Below are 6,039 nucleotides of genomic sequence, written 5' to 3'. Positions count from 1 at the left end.
CAGTATTCTGAATTGCCAAGTATGGATGCAGTGCTTTTTCTGTAATACCTCCTGTAGTGCTCCACAGTCTCTGTTGTGAGGAATTTAAGTAAACTGTTTCTAATGAGTACTTTTTATAGACATTTAAATAAAATCTTGTCATCACCCCTTCTTCCATTTGCAAGTAAAGCCTGATGAACTGTTTGCTAGAAGCAATGCTGCTAACTACCTTGTCCAAATAAAGACAGTACAAGGTCAATGACTAATTCTTTGGTGGTTTTCTTTACATCATTGGCCCTGTACTGCATAGATGATAGAAAGGCATTTTTGTACTAATTCTAAAAGTGTCATCTAACTTGGCACTTTGGAGAATGAGACCAAGTATTTCCTGTATAGTGAAACATAAATGTGTGTGTATTTATATAGACATATACAGTCAATGTCTCCTTCAGGTTTTGCACTGAGAAAGGTTTATTTTCTGCAGACTGAAGAGCTTCTAGAGTGAACTTAATACTTTGGTATATCATTCTATTTCTTAGGTCAGGTACGAAAATGCGGCCATGGCTCTATCTGTCATAACTGGCATTGCTATCATACTTTTATTAATAGTAAGCACTTCTTTCTTTTCACTACCACCCTCTCTCACCTTCCTAACAATGTGCAGTGTCCTGGGTGGCTATATGTGTTCAATAATTTATTCAGTCTATTCACTGTGTCTTATTAAAATTTAAAGCAACTCTGTTGTAAGGTTTCGTGTATGTGTAGTTTTGGCATGCAGTCAGATTACAAGTGGAAGAAAACAATCAAATCTCATACTGTGGTTCTTGTACATGTTGTATAATGGTACTGATGAGCAGCAAGCTGAATGACTGCATTGGCTTCAGATAGAAGATGAATGAAACTGCAATTTTGATTGAGAAATCCAAGTTTGTTTCAGTGGAATTCAGGTAGCTATTTTCCCTCTTTGTACCTCTCTTAAACATTTCTGAAAATAAAAACAAGCAAACAAACAGTACTCCTCCCCAAATTAAACCTTGATATATAAATTAAAGACTTAAAATCAGCAAGAAGTCTATCCATTTCCTTTGCCATCCTGACCAGTGCATGCAGTTGCAATAGTAGCAGCAGTTAAGGTATATACTATACTGACTACCTTGAGTACTGGTGATTGTTGAATCACAGCAGAAAGTTTTGGTTTTTTTACAAACGCTAAATCATCCAAGAAAGCAGAAATGTATGAAGGAGTTACCTTGCACCAAGACAGGTGTTGCTGTAAGTCACCAGCTAATGTGTTGCATTGAAAATACTGATAGGGAAAAAGCAACACACCATATATTTGAAATGAAGAATTTATTGTTAGTCCAATTAATATTTTAATGATTTAATAGTTTGTCTTGTTTTCAGCTGAGATAGTTAATTTTCTTCCTAGTAGGTGGCACAGTGCTGTGTTTTGGATTTAATACTAGAAGAAAGTTGCTAACACCCTGATGGTTTAGTTGTTGCTGAGCAGGGCTTATACCAGCCAAGGACTTTTCAGCTTCCCCTGCTCTGCCGGGTGCAAAGAAGCTGGGAGGGGGCACAGCCAGGACAGCTGACCCCCACTGGCTATTCCATGCCATAAAACGTCATGCTTGGGGGGATCTGGCTGTCAGGGGACAAGCTGGGAGAACTGCAATTGCTGCTTGGGGATGGGCTGGACATCAGTCAGCAGGTGGTGAGCAATTGCATTGTGTATCACTTGCTGTGTTTATTATTATTATTGTTATTGTTGTTATTATTATTATTATTATTATTATTATTATTATTATAACTTCTACTACTGCTACTACTAATAGTACTATTATTGCTACTTCTATTTTACTTAATTTTATTTCCATTATTAAACTGTTCTTATCTCAACCCATGGTCTTTCTTTTCCAATTCTCTCCCCTATCCCACCAGGAGGGGGGAATGAGTGAGTTGCTGTGTGGTGTTTAGTTGCTGGATGGGGTTAAACCATGACATAATCTAAACTATTAGTTCAATTACAATGCTATCTTATTGTATATAATTGCCCAAATTAATACAGAAAGACCTCTATAATACTACTAATACTTTTAAATTGCTCTACAGGAAAACTAATAATCACCCTTTACTTTGGTGCAATATTCTTCTTTCCAATGCCTTTCTTAATCCTAAAGTGGAACAGCACCTGCATTCCTTCATTTTCCTGGTGTATCCTTTATTCATATCTATTACATCAGAGATAGATTCTTTGGTATCCCGAAATCTCTCTGCTTAAATATGGAAACATTGTGCGGCTAAATACTATGCCAGATATCCTTCCAATACATTTTAGTTACTGGGTATTTCTGTGTATTTGCATCCTTCCTTAAGGTCCAGCTTCTCTTTCTATATTAAAGTACTCTTTATTCTCGCTTCAGGGTTCTTAGAAACTTGGTACAACGATGCAGAAGATGCCTTCTCATTCTGTGTTCTCTGTGAAGCAGAAAGGAAATTTCAATCAAGGGGTGAGAAACTTTAAGAAAATAGCTTTAATTTGGAGTCAGTTTAGCAAGTGAAAACAGAGCTTTCTTTAGGTCAGCAAGTAAGAAGACAAAGATCTTACATTTGTTATTTTTGTTGAAATATCGGGTTTCTGTTGTATGCATTGTAAAGACCAGACATGCACATCTCACACAGAGAAAGTGTTTCTATTGCTGTCATGTGCAACACATGAGGGAGGGCTAGGTGAAGACATTGGAAAAAACTGAGTGCTCACCTCTTCCATCTTGTCAGTTGGTGCAGCAGAGTGGGGAAGGAAAAGTAGCCCTCATGTCCCTCGGTAGTCAATAGGGAATATGGTGTGTCCTGGTAACCTGTGAAGCCACAGCTGTTGTGATTGGCCTTAAAATGCCACCCTTCTGTCCACATCCTCCCACTACCCCCAGTGGGGAAATTGTAGCACTGGGGTGCAGCACGTTCTGCACCCTGACAGCACTCTCTCTCCACCTTTTGCTCTTGGTGAGAGTGGAATTTGAATCAGCTTCCAAGAGATGATGCAAGTTCTGATAGTTTCATCTCAGCATAATACTTGTTTTCCACTGCCTAAGAGCTGAAATAATAATGTTCCTTTGTTGTCACTCCAAATAAAACATGTCAGTACTACTGAGAGGCTCCCTGCCCCGTCTTCCTGCAGCAGGCTTGGCCCACACAGGTCAGTTCTCAGCCTTTCACAAAATGTTGATCTCAGTGTTTATAGATATAAGCTTTTACTCTCTTTCTTTGTTCCAGAAATTAAGATGTTTAGCTTCAAAACCATGAGTACAGAGGACGCTCATCTGCCTTCCATGAGGTCTCAACTGCTTTATGGAAGGGAATAATTTAAACTACCCATGTATTAATTAACTAATTTAATTTTTTATAATTGCAGTCCTGTGCCTAAAAGATCAAGGAACTTGGCTGCAATCAATTTAATGCATTCTTAAGTAGAGAGCTATTTTCTATCCCTATTCTTCCATTATCTGGATTACAGCCAATGTGCTACACAAAATCCATTCTTTTAAGGATTGCTAATGACACAAACTAAGTGATTCTGAAAGATGAAATGGTTGGTGTGGCTTTCATTGATTTTGGCAAAACATTCAATCTGGAATCTCATTTGCTTTTCATTCGGTTGTGGAAAATATCTCATTCTGGATTTTTCAGATCAGGCTGAAAAATGCATAACTACTTACCTGTTGAAACACAACAAGGAAAAAAAAAATCTGATGGAGGGAAAAAACATGCAATCTTGCCATTGGAATATTTATTTACTTATCATTTGATCAAGTATGGTTGTTTACTAACATTTTTTTTTTTTGCAGGTTTAAACTTGGTAAAATTTCTAACATGAGATTAGGAAGACTTAATCAGTTGCTAACCACATCTTTAAAATAGTTCATGGGGTACTAATCCTGTATCTTTTCTGTATGGAAGGGCCTGTTTCTTTTCAGAGAGCTCTGTAAAGCCCATGGAGTCTTTATTTATCAGATACAAGTCCAGTGACTGACACCTTGGATTTAAGTAACATCTCCTAGGGAGTGGTAGAATCCATAAAAGAGATGAATTCTGCTGATATTTGATGGAGAAGAAGGACAATGGACAGAGGAGACCAGCAAGCAATCTAGAAATACGTACACTTTCATATTTTTATCATGCTTTGGGGCATTTCTGTTTAAAGTTATAAAAATTTCTCCACCACAAAATACAGGAGGCATATCATATTTACATTATTTGGCATCAACTAACTTTTCTGGGCTTGCTAGGTTTGCTAATCATTTCTGGGTTTGCTAATCATTTCTGGGTTTGCTAATCACCAATGAATTCCACTTTGGGAGTACAGATGTCATGGGCTAAAAGAAAAGAGTCTAGTTAAAAATGTTTTTTTAGAGGTTAAAAACTTTTTTTTTTAATGTCATGTGTGCTTTTTATAAAATCAGAATTACCTGAGGAAGAGAAGCTGTTACCAAAGTATTGCAGTTAGATAGACAGTGGATGAATTGAGAACAGCTAGGCAGAAGAGCTACGAAAGGCAAGTGATGGGCACCTCACTTGAGTGGATGTGGCAATAAAAGTGAGGATAAAGCTTCTGTCATCACTAGGACTCAAGGAATTGGGAAGCAGCTGTCTGGCTGAGCAGTTGCCAACTAGGACTTCATCATGCACAGCTCAAAAGGACCACTGCATAGTTTCTTCCTTGCTCTCATTTTTTCCCTTCTTTTTCTCCCTTTGATGCTGTGTTGTTGTGCAAGCCATTTGGATTCACTATTTAAGTAGGAATTTTAACCCATTGAGGACCTATAATTTTTTTCAGTCTTTGTTAGTGGCTCCTAAAATTTGAACCTAACCCATGCTGCTTCCAATCAGCTCCTAGAACAATAGTTTCAGATAGTACACCATACCTTAATGTTTGTGTAGTTGAAACTTGGCTAAACAAGCTGCCGTACCCTTTTCACAGACTTGGAACTGGACATAGAAGGACTGAAGCTCATACTAAATAAAGCCTTGAGTTTTTTAGTTTTATATATATATAGGTATACTGCATGTGTATATACATATGTAATCCTGCAAGTTCTTTCTTAGCTGTCACACCATGTAAACTCCTCAAGTTCTTGAGCTTCTTTTCTAAGCAACTTGATACAGTTAAAGCAGCTCAATGCCAAATTTACATATTGCTCAAAATTCACTAATATGCTTAAAGCTCAAAAGATACTGTCAAATATCTTCTGAAAAATCAGTCTATGCACCTAACATGGAGTCAGAATTAGCAGACTTGCTGTTTTCCTTTCCTCTATTTATATACCTGTCCAGAAATTAGAGCCGGATGTCAGAGGACTCCTGAGAGAGTTCAAACTTAATTTCTCTCATGTAGGGAGAGTTTCCAAATCAAGTTAATGCCTACCCTGAAGGAAGATGTCCTCCAATAACAGCCTTCACACTATCCCACTTCCTACCATGTACTTCAGCTTTAGTTTGCCCATGAAACGGTTCGCAGGGGACAACAGTCCAGTTTTACAATCACCTGAGATAGGAAGGAGATCTTAGGGTTCTAGTTCTAAGGACTACTTGTGCGTTTCACATGGAATTGCAATAAGATAAAATAAATACCTGTTGTAGCAGAATGAAAACTTGAGCATAGGCTTCAAACTCTTTGAGGAGGAGGAAGCCTTTAGGTTTAGGGTGATGGTTTTGGTTTTGTTGTTTTTTGGGGGTTTTTTTGAACCTACCAAATAAACATTGTTTTTTGAATCACGTTTTCACAGACTTTTATTTCATCACATTTCTAAGGCAGTGTTAGCGTGAGTAAAATATAATGACATGGAAAATGACAGTCTGAGTGTTATGGGTGAATCTCATACAATGCCAGGCATGCAGGTGGTTGAAAACCAAATAACCTATAGCTGCTGCTGCTCGGAATTGACTAATTATGTTTAATGGGATAGCAAGGGTCAAAATCTTCCATTGACAACCCTTACAGGTACATGAGAAATAACTGAAAAACAATAGTCTTTAAGACACTAAGCTACTGGAAGATTTTCA

The sequence above is a fragment of the Egretta garzetta genome, unplaced genomic scaffold (assembly GCF_000687185.1).
Source record: "Egretta garzetta isolate BGI_Z169 unplaced genomic scaffold, ASM68718v1 scaffold336, whole genome shotgun sequence".
In the NCBI taxonomy this organism is placed as follows: domain Eukaryota; kingdom Metazoa; phylum Chordata; class Aves; order Pelecaniformes; family Ardeidae; genus Egretta; species Egretta garzetta.
Note: the sequence above shows the minus strand (reverse complement) of the source record.